The 15,667-nt window shown below is 46.1% G+C and overlaps 1 long non-coding RNA gene across 1 annotated transcript; it reads left to right on the top strand.

The window, feature by feature from the left end:
* Positions 1-3,225: 3,225 nt before the first annotated feature.
* LOC144316892 (uncharacterized) lies at positions 3,226-12,065 on the top strand. The gene is made up of 3 exons (XR_013382724.1): positions 3,226-3,345; positions 7,128-7,224; positions 11,770-12,065. It is a non-coding gene; the product is annotated as an uncharacterized LOC144316892 (long non-coding RNA).
* The last annotated feature ends 3,602 nt before the right edge of the window (positions 12,066-15,667 follow it).

The following is a 15,667-nucleotide window of genomic DNA, read 5'->3' on the forward strand; positions in this document are numbered from 1 at the left end:
CATGATTTCATTCATTCATTCATTCATTCATTTTTATGATTATTTACTTAGAGAGAAAGCATTATGAGCAGAGGGGTAGAGAGGGGTTGGAGAGGCAGAAGGAGAGGGAAAAGAAGTGAAGCAGATGCCCAGCTGAGCAAGGAGGCCAAGGTGGGGCTTAATCCCATGATCCATGAGATCATGACCTGAGCCAAAATCAGGAGTCAGATGCTCAACTGACTGAACCATCCACGCACCCCCTTGTTCACGATTTATTGGGGCAGTGCTCCCAGGTGAAGAGGACTTGGGGAAAAGGAGGGGGCAGGGGATAAAAAGCTAAGTAAGGATGTAGTTTCAGGTATCCACTTGCATCATCCAGATCCCACAGGGAGCTCTGGAATGCAAACTGCACTGTCAAAGTGAATCCTACCTTGAGACCAGGAGGCCAGGCTTTTGTGTCCTCTGTGCCAGGAGGTATGTTGGCTGAGGTCTGGGGAGGTGGGTAAAGTATACAGTCTCCTTGAGCTAAAGACCTCCTTCCTAGTGACCTCTCAGTAGGGCTTTTTTTGGCCTTGAGCAATTCTCCTGAATAGACAAACACCTGCAGCAAACCTGCAGGTAGAGGGATGCCACCAGTGCCCTCTACAGGCCTTCTAGAATATGACAAGCTGGGCATATTGGTTTGCCTCCGTTTACCTTTGCGCCAGTGGACTCTACCAGGTATAAGGGAGAAAGAGCTAGATAAGGTCCAAGCCTGGCACTAAAGGAGCTTGCTGTCTAGAGAAGGAACCAGACAGGAAAACAGTTTTCAGAGGAACAAGAAAATCACACTTCACGGAGGTGAAACCAAACTGCTTGGGAGCTTAACCAGGAGGTGGAGAATTTCCATCTGGAGGATGACAGCCCTGTAAGGCTTCATAAGGAAGCAATATTTCAGCTGGTACTTAAATGCCATCTTAAAGGACCTTCCTGATGCCAAAAGAGAGTGTAAGGGCTGTTGGGGTTTCCATCACCAGGAATGATTGCTGCCCTTCTCCCACCCAGGTCACACACCACACTCTTGCCCCTAATGTTGGAAACACAGGCACTTGGCTGAAGTAGTGGGGTTTTATTTAGTCTATTTTTTTTCTTTAAAATATTACATCTTTCTTATATGCTTTATAAGGTTGCTGTCAGTATTCTCTTCTTAGCCATCCTGCCCTAGGGTCTTCTGCATGGCTGGATGAGCTCATCTCTGTCTTTGTCTCTGTCTCAGTACTTAGCAGCTTTCATGCCTCTACAACATAGGCCAAGAATCCTCCCCTGGATGTAAGGAAAGGGCTGGGTAGTCAGTTGGTTGGGACGTAGGCCTCCATCCCTCTGTGAAGAGGGGGAAACCATAAGCAGTTTCCTTCCCCCGCCTCTGCCCTGTGTGGTCTGAAATGGTACACTCCCGAAGCAACACAATAATAGGTTTTCCACGTCAGTGTTCAATTCCAATTTCCTCTCTGGCCATGTGCCACCCTGAGTCAGCCTGTAATAAGGTCCACATTTTAGATCCTACTTAAAGTCCGTGTTGCAGGGGCTACCAACCATTTGGGAATGTATTAAAAGAAATGGAGCTTTTCTTGAATTGTATCCTGCTGAGCCTGGACACCAGACCTTCCCCACCCCAGTCTTTTTGATGGGGAAGGTGAACACTCCAGGACCTGGGGGTGGGTTGGAGTGGAGTAGGACTGGGAGTTCCAGAAAAGCAGAGGAATTCTTGAGAAAGGAGACACAGATTCAATCTCGAAGCATCTCTCCGTTTATTTAATCTCTCAAGGTTTCAATCAGTCAGCCCTTACCTGAGCAGCTCTGCAGACCAGAAAAATCATATTTCCTCTTGAGTGAATCATTTATTTCCCACAGCCCAGCTGCTACCTCAGAGCCTTCCCCCAAAGTATTGACAGTCTTGAAACAGCCCCTACTTCTTCCAGTCCTTTCTGTCTCACACCTCTCACCCTGGACCACCCCACTCAGAGTTTTCTACCTCTATTATGTGCCTGGCATTGGGGCTGGGAAGGCTCGAGAAAGAAAGTTCCAAATCCACAGGCTTTGCCTCCGAGAATCTGACACAGTGGGAGGATGACAGGTTGCAGGAAGGGGTGGCTGTTCTCACCTTGAGAAGCATTGGAAGGAGGAGAGGTGGCTCCCCCAGTCCTACTGCCTGGGTGGTTATCCTTGCTACCTCACCAAAAGACAGAAGCAAAGAAGGAGGGAGGGGATCTAGAACTTCCCATATGCCTAGCACAGTAAGAGGGATTTTAATATAATGTTAGGTTATTTAATCTTCTTGATTATTATTCTCATTTTTCTAATGAGGAAACTGAACTGGCCCAGGGCCACATGGCTAGTAAGTGTTAGCACAGGATTAATGACAGCACATGCCTGAGTCCAAAGTCTATGGTCTTTCCACTGTACCTCACTGATCAAGTGAGTGGAGGTTTGTTATGCAAATATTAAATACTCATCTCAGAGTCCCTGGGGCTATTTCTCCCAATAACAGATTACAGGGGTCTGAGAAACCACCACGGAGAAGGGGTGGCACTCTTGCTAGCTCACCCAGAGAGCCAGTCCCAAAATGTGTTCTTTTTCTCCCAGGGTATTGGGCCCTGATGGCTTAAGAGACTGGAATACCAAGAAAGAGATGCTCCACGGGGGGACATAGCCGGGGCCTGGCAAAAACATGGGGGCTGCATGCCTCCCTTCCCAGGTCCCCACCGATGCATGCAGGGGCAAATGGAGCTCCTCTTGCTTGTCTCTGTATTCCATCAATACCCAGAACGGACCTTCACACAGCAGGCCAGCTGCAGACAGGAAGACTTCCTTACACTTCTCCGTTTTATTTCCAAGTGCATGTGTGTATGATCCTGGATTTAATTCTCATGTCACCAGCATAAGTTACATAAGGGGGGTGGTATGCTTCCTTTTTAATCAACATGGTGGTTCTGTGATGAGCCCCCTGGGTCCCTTGTAGGAGAGGATTCATTTTCCCACCTACCAGCCTCTTGAGGATTGGCTCAGCTGAAGAGAGTTCCTTGCCTGAGGGCGCACCCTTCCTAGAGCAGCCCAGAGCCAGGGACAGAGTGACACAGGGACAGACAGGGTAGATCAATTCCATTCTCATATCCCCCTCATAGGGTCGAAGAGGCTTCTGTGGAGACTGTACAGCAGACAGCTCAACTTCTCCCTCAGTCCGCTCCTACTTCTGCTCCTTCCTTCCCCAGGTGCTGAGATCCCAAGAGCATCCCCTGAGAAACCTCCTGCCTGTTAACCTCCAGCTCAGAGTCTTCCTAGGAGCACCCACCCCACCCCTGAGGCCTAAGCAATGAGATGGTATCTGAGGTAATAGAAGGAGGCCCACATGGAGGGAGCATCAGGGGTCCTCTTATGTGTTCCATTTTGCCACTAACAGGCTATGTGACCTTGGAGAAGCTGTTTGGCTCTGGGCCTCAGTTTCCCCATCTGTACCAGGAGAAGAGTTTGGACGAGTTTTTAGATCATCTGACTTACAGGAGAAATGCGATTGGAACCCACAACTTCAATGTCCCCACCCCTGGATCTCCTGCCAATCCTGACTTTGTAGTGGAGTTCTGGGCATGGTCCCTGGGACTCTTAGAGCAATTGCCTTCCTGGCCTAAGCTGAAAGCTCAGGAAATCATTCTCCAAGATTTGCCAGCACCACCTTTTCACTTCCTGTCACTGGAGATCCTCACCAGGATGGGAGAGCTTTATTCTTCCACAACTTCTACTGGCTTGGCATTTCACTCACCAAGGGGACTGTGTCAAAGCCCACTCATTGTCCCCCAGTTGCCCCAAAGTCTGGTGTCATCCTTTCTCTATCTGACAAGGTGAAGAAGGTGCTGGGTGCCAGGAAGAGGCGGGATACTGTTCTGTATCACATACGGATACATTTGTACCTGGGAGTGTGGGATGTGGGTATGGATATATGTGGTAATGAGACTCCATATGCCAGGCACCAGATCTACTCCCACCTCCCCCATGCCCTTCTCTGTGGTGCCCTTCACCCAGCTACCAGATTGCTCCAGCCCACAGACATCTCCAGCAGCCTGCAGAAATGGAACTGTTCTGCTTCTTGATGTCTAATCACTGACCTGTGTTCCCATGATGGAGGCCCCACTTCCCTGTCCCATTAAGGGCCCATGATGCCTTCTCACTTCCCCTTCCCTCCAGGACCAGCTGGGTACTGGCCACCTGACCTTTAGCCCTTGGCTTGTTTTTTACAACTTGAGCATGACCAATAGATTAGAGAATTACACATGGTTGGCAATACCCTAAAAGCCCATATTGCAAACTGACCATGCAAAATGATCAGCCTGCAAGCAGAACATCTGTGAGCAGCTCAGGATGACAGGCACCAGGCTTTGGCAAGACTCCCTGAATGCAGAGACCGGCCCCTCCGTAGGCCTCATGTGGCTCCTTGGAGTCTTTGACTAAAACGCACAAATCAAGATGGGGCACTGCTGGATCTTTCCTCAGCACTTCTGCTCTTGGCCTCTAGGCATATTGCAGTTGACTCCTTTTATGAGACCTGTGGTACAAGTCCTATCTCCTTCACCAGGCAGGGGTGCTTCAGAGGACAGAAGGATCTTATTAGACCAAGGGTTGCTGGGGGAAAAGGGTGTGCCTCCCCTCCCAAACTGGAGCTGAGGGCAGTGCTCTGTCTCCCCCCCTCAGACTGGGGCTCCCTGGGGGCAGGGCTGTGTCTCCCCTCAGACTGGGGCTCCCTGGGAACAGGCTGTGTCTCCCCTCAGACTGGGGCTCCCTGGGGCAGGGCTGTGTCCCCCCTCACACTGGGGCTCCCTGGGGGCAGGGATGTGTCTCCCCTCAGACTGGGGGTCCATGAGGCAGGACAGGAAGCTGGGTGTGGGGGTTTCTGCTGGGAAGCCAGATGGGCAGGAGGACCACTATGGAGGGTACAGTCCTAATTGAGGAGACAGGCTCTGAACACATGTAAGCATGCCCATATTATGAAAGGTGAGTATGGGTCCCATGTGTCCTGTGACAAAGGAACCTAAAGACATGACAGGGGTGGGTTCAGTTAAATAAACATTTTATCTCTAGTAAAATAGCCAGGCTGCTCCATAGAGATGGAATCCTTCTATTGATTTACCTGAAAATGGCCATTGAATTCTGTCTCACGGTCTCCCTCACCCCCACCCACAAGCACACCTACCCCTCATCCCGGGTAGCCCCTTTCCTCTATAGAACCTGGCTATCAAACAGTTAGCTAGAAACCATTTGGCAGGCCAGAGGCCCAGGAACACCCAGAAAATGCCTGTCATCCTTTCCAGCCATGTTCCTGCAGCTTTCCTCTGGAACTCTGAGGATTTCTTCCTAAGACATTGGGATCATTCCCCTTTATTTCCCTCATGTGTGACCTCTCCACAATAGGTCACCTGTCCTTCAGTGTGTAAACTATCTTCTGGTCAGGAGGAACCCGTGGGGCACACGTCACCTGTGAGGAAGCTGCAGAAGGAGATGAGCCCCTGAATCTAGCTTTGCCCACAGTACTCAGACATGGGGACTGGCTCACCTCCTAGTGTTAGCCAGGTCTCACTGTCCTAGTTCAAAGCCAGGGTCTCTGTTCTGCTCCCCTGCTCCTGAAGAAACAGGTTCATCTTAGATTCTGCTCTCTATGTCTTACCCTTCATTCCATGAGCCCTCACTCCTGACACCGTGAATGGAGCATGCTCACTTCCTGCCTACCCTTGGGAGTGTCCTCATGATATTTTCTCCTTCCCATGGACCAGCTTCTTCAACTCTGTAGCTTATACTCTAGTTAACCTTCGTTTCTAGATCAACTCATTTTCAACATTTCCTAATTTCTCTTACAAGTTTTGTCCCTGTTGACAAACAATAAAGTCAGCTAGGGAAACGGATGAAAAAGCCACATGCAGAGTTGAGGTCTATATAGTATCCTGGCACTGGTGACAGTAGGATACAGCTACCTCCGCTAGGCCCAAAGGGGCGATGGGATAGAGAGGACACAGAAAGGCAGACAGCAACTGTAGGGAAAGGACTGCAGACAGGATTTGCAATCTTTAGTGTGCCACCCATCACAGCAACCTGGCAGGGAGGGGTGCCAGATAATAAAGATCTCATCTCACTTTCCACCTGTTCTCTGATCACCAGGCCTAATAGGAAGCCTGAGGGCGAGAACCCATTGATAACAGGTCAGCCTCTCCAGGGGCAGAGCAGTAGGGAGAGGGGCAGAGAGTAGGCCTGTACACACAGAGGAAGAGATCGGGGCAGGTTTATTTCTTCCAGTCCTTTCCTAGGTCTGGGATGCAGTGTGGTCTCTGGGGCCAGTCATTAAATGTATTCTTCTCTCTCTGCTGACTGTGGCAGAACTTCTCCCATCTGCTAAGCCCTGTGGCAGACCTCGGTACATAGAGATAAGACTCTAGTCCTGCTCTCCTGGAGCACAGAGCAATTTCCCTCCCATCGTAGGGCTCCAGCTGCACAGTTTGCTAAATGAGGAGTAGAAGGGAAAATTAACTTATGGACTCGAACCTGCTAATCATAACCATCAAACACAGATCAGCACTTTGCTACATGCTTTTCCATATGTTATTTCATTACTCTTCTCCGTGACTTCATACTCACCATTTCCATTGTCCTGCAGAAGGAGAGGACACAGCTCAAAGAGGTTATGTGATTTGCTCATGATCGCACAGCTAATAAGCAGCAGAAGCTCCACCACCAAAGAATGTTCTCCCTTCTGTGTTGTCTCGGCCCCATCATCTGCCATTTGTGGGACCTGTCTCACTTTCTACCCTGCGCTACCATGATTTGGGCTCAGGCTTTACCTCTCAATCCACGGGCCACATGAGTGACTTGCTTTGTGTGTCCCACTATGCTCAGAACAGAGCATAGAGTCTATCAGCAACGAGACCCAAAATACCCCCAAGCCCTGCTGAGACCAGTCAGTGAAAATCTTGGTTGAACTTGGCATGGGAAACTGGGAGTCCCTGGCTCTTGCTGGCATAACACTTGGCAGTGATCATATTCAGGCTGATATGTACTGAGTGGGCAGGTCTTGGGCATGGTAGTTTACAAAAATTATTAAATAGTTCAGAGATCTTTCCATGCTTCTTTTACAGATGAGGAAAGCAGGCTGATCACTCAGCCATTAGAAACGATGAATGCCCACCATTTGCTTCAAAGTGGATGGAACTGGAGGGTATTATGCTGAGTGAAGTAAGTCCATCAGAGAAGGACAAACATTATATGGTTTCATTCATTCAGGGAATATAAAAAGTAGTGAAAGAGATTAAAGGGGAAAGGAGAGGAAATGAGTGGGAAATACCAGAGAGGGTGATAGAACATGAGAGACTCCTAACTCTGGGAAACGAACAAGGGGTGGTGGAAGGGGAGGTAGGCGGGGGGTTGGGATAACTGGGTGATGGGCACTGAGGGTGGCACTTGATGGGATGATCACTGAGTGTTATATGTTGGCAAATCGAACTCCAATAAAAAAAATACAAAAAAAAAAAAAAAAAAGGAAAGCAGGTTCTAAGAGATTAAATGTAAGGCTGGGCATCCGGCAAGTGACAGACCTAGGATTTGAACCCCTGACCTATTTCTCAGGCCTTGGCTCTTTCCATACTACCAGGCCTCCCCCTGGTGGTAAAGGATTCTTCCCTTGAGATGCAGAAGGATTTCTAAGTGACCCATTACCTTCCTTCTCTCCTCCCACACACCCCACACACCCCATCCCACCTCACCAGGTTATTTCTATGTCCACTGGACTCTGGTGGGCTGAGTCTCACTGGAGAAGAAGTCACAGTAAAGAACCAAGGAGGAAATAAATACCTGGAAAGAATTCTGTGGGAATTCCTTGAAGTATTGGCTACCCTCCCATTATCCTCCCTTTCTTTCTGTCTGATTTTTCTGGTATTCTGGAGACACACAAATTTTCACAGCCCGCATCCTGGAGAGCAGACCCTGGGACCGCACACGTGGCTGGCACTTCAAAGGCACTGCCATTCTGTCCCCTTGTGGGCAAATAAAAACAAAATGCTGCTGTTAAAAAACAAGTCCATTTCACATTTCATTTTGCTTGAGAAAATGGGAATTGCTGAAGAGAGGCATGGAGGTCAAGTTTTGCACAGAGTCCCAGGCACTACCTGACCCAGCCAACTCCCATGGTCCCGTTGATTGCTTGGTAGTCACTCATTTTTCTTCCCACGCCTGGCCCGGAGTACCCGCGAACACAGGCCCACTCGTATCTACACACTATCTCCGTTTTACCTACACGCCAGAGTTCCCAGAGCACAATAGCCAAATGGAGATGACTTGCTAAATCCTAGTACCTTGGCCCAGCCTCTAGACACCCATTTCTAATCACATCTTCAAGCCTTGAACGAGCCATAGCCATAAAAGAAGGGAAGCCATTCATTTATACTGTACCGAATTTCAATTTTTCTGAGGTTCCCACACAATCATCTTTTATGAGCTATAGTAAAACCACATGTTTATACAGTCTCTCTCCCTAAGTCCCAAACATTTTAGCAACATTATCTTATGTAACACCTGGGGTTTGAGAAACAGGGCCTGAACAGCCAGGCATCACTTATGCAAACAGTTTTGAATTTTCCAGATGTATCCATTTCCCTTCGAGTTAGCAAAAAGCTTATTTGGAAGACATTGTCTCTCCCCCTGCCCACCACCCCCAATCCCTTCCCCTCCACCTGCAGGTAATATTTGCTTCTAAAAAGAATCTCTGCCTTTGCAATAACATGGAAGCTATTTTTCTGATTTGTTTTGCAATTCCTGTTGAATATCTTTATCTACATCTCTGTTATAGAGCAGCAGGGTATTGCCTAAAATTAAACCACAGAGTCCCTGCTTTTCTCCCTTCTTCTCCTGCTCAAAATTTGGGATCCACGGTTAGTTAACTCTTTTGTGCTGTTTATGTCCTGTATTATTTTAGCTACCAGTCCCCTTCACTAGTTGTACAAAGTGGTTTCTGCATCCCCTTTCATTTCCTAATGCTGCCATCCTACTCAGACTTGCAAATTCACTGTTGGGCTGTTTCATCTGGCTCTCCACAAGTTGCCTGCTTTAATATATCTGGCATACTCTAGCCTCCTAAATCTTTGGATTCTCTCCTCTGCCAAAATACTGCTCATGGCTGCCCATTGTGTGTGTGTGTGTGTGTGTGTGTGTGTGTGTGTGTGTGTGTAAAGTTTTACTGGAAAACACAGCCATGCCTATTTACTTACACTGTCTATGGCTACTTTTGACAGAGTTCAAAGCCTCAATTATTTACCATCTGGTCTTTCACAAAGTTTGTGGACGGCTGGTATAGGGACTAAAGCCTGTATTCCTGAGGCACATACATGGGATTCTGTAGCACTTGGTCTGCACTAGCCTTTCTCACCTTGCTTATGCACAGGTCCTCCACACAGCCCCATACAGTATCTGTCTCAGCTCCGTGGGCCCTTTAACCAGCCTATTTCATGCCCCGCTACTCCCATCCATGCATTACTTCCGCCGCCTGGAGTTCTCTTCCATGCTCCCAAGCTCCTGGCAAATGCCAACCAGTCATCCAAAATTCAGCTCAAGGCAAGACTGTTCAATGATGCCATCTCTGCACCACAGCCCACCTCCTGTACCTCCTCTCCATGGATTCAATGCTCCTGTTTCTATGCCCCATTAAACTCTTACATATATTTCCCACAACTTCTGCTCATATGTCTTTCTCTCTCTTTAGATCATAAGTTCCTGGAGAGCAAATATTGTGTCTTAATCATTTTTGTATCTTAAAATATAGTAGATACTCAATGTGTGTTGAGTGAACAAATGAATGAATGAAAAAACACATCCAAACCCCCAAAAGACAAATATAGTACTTAGAAAATAAAAAAATAAAAAGTAAATTAAAAAAATATAGTACTTAGAAAGTGAGAAGTTTTTGGAGACTGACCAAGCAGGAGAGAGTAGAGACTGCAATAGTCTGAGATAATAGTTTATTTAAGAGGTTTTTTCCCCCTGAATTAGAAAGGTCTTTTCTTGTAACTCCTAGGAGCCCTCAAGTAATGCTTTATCATGTTAAACAGTGGGGGGCAAGCACTTAATTAAAATGTGCCTGGGATGAAAAAGGAAAGAAGGAGGGAAGGAAGGAAGAAGTACTGCTCTTCATTGTACCTCACTGAATACTTTCTGGATATTTCTAATACCAGCCAGGGAAAGCCATCCATATTCAAAGTGTTTTTCAGGGGCATTAATCTGGCAGTAGTGGTGATGTGAGATGGATCAGTGAAGAAGAAGCTGAATTTGGAGAGATCTGAATTAGGAGGCTCATCCAAATGTCTGGGCTGATCCAGGGATGCACCCATGGGACCCAGAGATGGGTTCAGGGAGCTTGCTTTTAGTGAGAAAATCTGGAGACTAAATCCAAGGTCTTTCAGAGTAAAGCTGAGATTTTACTAACCCTCACCTGATGCCATAGTTACAGGGAGAATTTTGGAAATGGCAGGTGGTAGCAGGTGGTAAAGGAAGAGGGGGAAGGAAAGTGACAAAGCTTGGGTTTCTGGAAACTTCTCCATCCATGCCTTCATTTTCTTCCCCACCCCAAGCTCTTCTCCAGAGTGGGTCTGATCCTCACACCTAAGTCCATCCCTCACCTTCCAGACTATCGTGTGAACTGCAGAGCCCAGAATCCAGTCTGACCCTGCTCTTTCATTCCTTCAAAAAGTACTCCTGAGTGTGATGTCTAGTCTCTTCAGTCCTCCAGGACACACAAAAATCAGGAGAAAAAAGGCACATATGTGCATCAGTAGGACATGACCTGTTGAAGCTGCTCAATAAAGTGGAAGGAACCAGACCTACTTATGGTCAAATCCCACTGTGAGAATCTGTAGTCCTGTGACATTGAGCAAAGTTTCTCTCAATTTTCTGATATATAATATTAAAGGATACTTTTTAAAGATTTTATTTATTTACTCATGAGAGATACAGAGTGAGAGAGAGAGAGAGAGAGGCAGAGACACAGGCAGAGGGAGAAGCAGGCTCCATGCAGGGAGCCTGATGTGGGACTGGATCCCGGGTCTCCAGGATCACACCCTGGGCTGAAGGCGGTGCTAAACCGCTGAGCCACCCAGGCTGCCCTAAGATTTGTTTTTTTTTTTTTTTAAAGATTTTATTTATTTATTCATAGAGACACAGCTAGAGAGAGAGAGAAGCAAAGACACAGGCAGAGGGAGAAGCAGGCTCCATGCAGGGAGCCTGATGTGGGACTGGATCCCGGGTCTCCAGGATCACACCCTGGGCTGAAGGCGGTGCTAAACCGCTGAGCCACCCAGGCTGCCCTAAAGGATACTTTTTTAAAGTTAAAATGATGACTTCTATATGAACATTTAACTCATTAGCTAATGAAGGATATTATTTAACTCATTAGTTAATGAGGGAACTACTAAGATATGACAACAGGTTGAAGGGAGAAGTCAAAAAACACCTATATATGGGCAATCAGGAACATGGAAATAAATTTACAAATATCTGCAAACTAGTCAATAACCTTTAGGTAATAATCAGGTGCATTTCCACCAAACATGCTTATTTGTATTTCTGATGCCAAGATCATTTGCATTACCATCAGTTTCCTAGGATTTACGGATTGTAAATAACTAAAAGACAATGAAATGCACAGACCCTACAGAATCAGATAAGCCAGCAGATTGCACTCCAGAGAATACCCAACAGTCATCTTTTTATTGTTTTTTTTTTTTCTCATTTCAGTCTTTCACAGATTTTCCCAACAGAAATATGAGGATATTACCTGAGGTAATATATTTGAAACTCCCAGCACAGTTCTTGGCACATCATGGGGCCACTCCATGACTGGAAATGTCCTTCTTCATTTTTTCATCTAATAAAAATCACAGAGAGAGATTTCCTTGGAGACAAGTGTCACAAGAGAAATGTATATATAACAAAGGCTCCAGGATTCAGAGGTGAGATTTCTTACCTCTGACTGAGAAAGTGTTTCTGGCAGAAGGGGTAGCACTGGTCCCCAGGTAAGATAGCCACAAAGGCTGTGCTGGATTTCCTCCCTCATTTTATAGCACACACACTACGGCTACTCCCATAGCCTCAAGTGTGACTTACAACTCAGTGAAGTGTACTACCCAGTACTGTAGTCATTCTTATGTTACAGAAGAAGGAAATGATTCAGGGATTAAATAACTTTGCTCATGTTCATGGCTGGTAGGTGGCAGAGCCAGCACTGAACAGAATCTCATGTTTCTGAAGACTTTGGGAAAAATTTTTACATCCAAGACCCTCCCGTCTCCTGAAGGCCTGAGTTTATTGCTTTCTCTCTGTGCTAGAAATCTGTGAATCAAACTCAGCCTTTCTTGAATGGGCAGGTTTAAGCAAGTATTAAGTTTTATACTAAAGATTATTAATCTATTATAGTGATTTTATCAGCCTGTGAAATAACTGTCTATATAATGTAAGTTTCCTAGCTCACTCTCTAAACCAAATCCACAAGCATTCCATGGATACTGGTACTGCTGGGTTCAGGGCCCCCTGAATGCACAAGGGCAGTCCCAGGGGATAGCTCCATGGGGGGACAGTTTTCTCCTGCAGACAGAACCCATCCCAGACAAAGGACAGAGCAGGGACAGTTGCCTGCAATGATCACAGCCCTACCCCAGCCCCTGCACTCTTCTCCATACCGAGAATTGAATCCTTCTCCACCAAGAGCCCCTGGCTGTGACCTTCCCTTTACCCTGGAGAGCAGAGGGATCCCAGACTCAGAACAACTCCCAGGAGTAGCCTCATAATAGATGTTTCTGCTTTGCCTCTTGCCCCTCTTCAGCCACAGCCAATTAATATGGGAGTCACATCGTGCCACTTTCTGCTCAGAAAAATCCAGTGGCTTTCTGTTGCAGATGGAGTTTTCTGGACCAGACTGAGCATGGCAATTTAGTGTGCAGGATGTGTATTAGGGAGTGCCTTAGGGATTGACAACTTTAGGGAAGGAAAATTGAGTGAAGGGAGAAGTTAAGCTGCAATGCAAGTTTACCTGGTGACAGCTTCAGTCATTCCCAGGAGGATTCTGGACAACTCTCTTCAGGAACTTGCCACATTTCCATATCATCCTCCTGTGACTTCCACCTCCTCCATCACAAGAGGAAAAGATACACAGATACAAGGGTCCTCCCTCAGCTGGTCTTCCTCCTTCTCATTACCCCAGGCCTCTGTCGCACAACAGACAGCACAATGTGGCTCTTGTCTCATTAATTCTCTGATTTCATGTCTCCGTGTCAATTAAATGTTTCCATATTCCTATCCCACCGCTTGAGGAACAATATTAGTTCAATGTATTAAGAGGAAAGTAATTAAATATTTGTTCTGGGGTAATTGTATATAAATTGCATGACAATTGAGCTGGTGATGTAATTAGTGAATCTTAATTGGAGGCTCTTTACAATCAATGTTTAATTTACTAACAACTGTTTTGGCTTAAGAGCAAATTAAAGGCTTGTCATTGGCTTTCCACACCCATTTCCGGCAGAGCCAGCATACTTTCTGGCCACAGTAGTGAAGACTTGTCTGCGATCAGCTGGCTGTATATGATCTCCCAGAAATCTTGGACCCTCTTTGGAACCCAATTTTATTATCTGCAAAATGGGAACATTGCAAAGACTTGTATTAACAACTAACATGCATTAAGCATCTATTACCAGTTGGATACTGTTCTAAGCACACATGGGCAACTCATTACGTGTGGACAACTCATTTAGTCCCAACAACAACCCTATAATTAAGTGCTATCTTTATCATCTCCATTTTGCAGAAGAGGAAACTGAAACACAGAGTAGTTTGTCTATGGGGCAGAGAAAGAGGGATTGGCTCCAGAGAGCGTCCTGCCATCAGATATGGCTTACTATCTCTCATTAAAATATCTAGCTTCTCCTTTGGCTCAAAGGGACTGTGAGCCTCAGTCCTCCGGACATCTAAATCCTTCCATCTCATTGTCATTACTTTTCCCTCCCAGGCAAAAGCCCTCTCTATAGTTGAACTCTTGGCTTTGACCTTTTCTGATTTGTTACCAACACCAGTGAGAAAGTGAGAATGGATTTCAATTCCAAATGTAACTGGAGGCTATAAAATGGCAACTCTCAGGCATGCACCCTCAGAAAAATGGAATTTAAAAACTTAAAGTCTGGTTTCCCATAAATGTCTGATTTCCAGAAGACAGAGACAGAAACACATCTCTTAACCAATAAACATATACCAAGAATCTCTCCCCATCCCTAAGCCAATGAATTTACTGTTGGATTCTGGCTGGATTTCCCCCTTTGTACTCCTTGTCCATACATATAGACTTCTCCAAACCCCCAGAAGACTTACTTGCTTGGGGTGCCTGGGTGGTGCAGTTGGTTAAGTGTCTGGCTCTTGGTTTTGGCTCAGTTCATGGACTCACCAAATTATGCTGTGGTAACAGCCCCATATCCAAATAACTTAACGACAGAGGTTAATTTCTCACTTGTGTTCCATGTCCAGTGTGGGAATTGTAAACAAATGTTTTGCCTTCTTCTCTGGACTTCCAACTGTCCGCTATGGCTCTACTCTAGACTATCTTTACTTTAGAACCCAAGCTGTCAGGAGCCCAATATCACTGGACACAAAAAGTGAAAAGAGAAACAGCAGATCAAGAGCTGGTTCTTAAAGCTACTGCTCAGAAGTACTGTAACACATGAGATTCTAACTCATGTTTTATGGCTAAAGCAAGTCACACAGCAACTCCAGAGTTCAACAGAGTGGGATTTCTATTCTACTACACTTCCTCCACTCTACATCCTTGCTTTCTGCCTTGAGATAATTCTTCATGGCCACTAGACTCCTGAGTGCTGCTCCTGGGTATAAAATCCTTCTTATTAGAATACTGTCTCGAAGGTCTCGGGAAATAGCCCATTGTGATTACCTGAAGTCCAGAAAAATAAAGCAAAATATTTCTTTACGATTCATAGCATCTCTCTACATGATATCTCAATGTCCTTCTCCCCTGGCCTCCTTCCTGCCCCCAAATTTCTGGCTCCATCTTGCCAGGCCCTGCATAAATAAGGCTAAGAAAATGCCACCAGTTCTCCCTTCATCTTGTAAGTGTTACAGTCTCTTTTGGGAGCTGACTCTGGGCTCCATTTTTTCCTCCCTGTGTCCTTCCTCTCTGTCTGGGAGAAATGGAAGGCAGAATGGAAGGGGACATAGGGCTTCTGTTCCTGCCCCAGTTTGGCCACTAACCAAAGCTGTCAGCATCACCAGGAGTAATTTTAGTCTACCTTGCCTACTGCTTTATCCTAGTACCCAGCCTGGCTCATAGTAGGTACTAAATTAGAATAAATAAATATCTGAATGAATGGATGGATGGATGGGCTTCCCCTCTAAAATGCTCTCCAAGGATCCTCTCAATTCTGAGGTTCCATGATTCTATGTGATTCTATAAAATTCTCACTTCCAGACTGTCTTTTGGGACTGATAGGGCAGAGATACCAAATCAAAGAGCAGTAAATGTGCAAGTGATTTTATACCTAATTGACAAATCAAATGTAGATAAATCACTAGGACCAGATGGCACTTGCCCCGAGAGTACTGAAGGAACTCAAGGGTGAAATTGGAGAATTGTTGG

The sequence above is a fragment of the Canis aureus genome, chromosome 7 (assembly GCF_053574225.1).
Source record: "Canis aureus isolate CA01 chromosome 7, VMU_Caureus_v.1.0, whole genome shotgun sequence".
In the NCBI taxonomy this organism is placed as follows: Eukaryota; Metazoa; Chordata; class Mammalia; order Carnivora; family Canidae; genus Canis; species Canis aureus.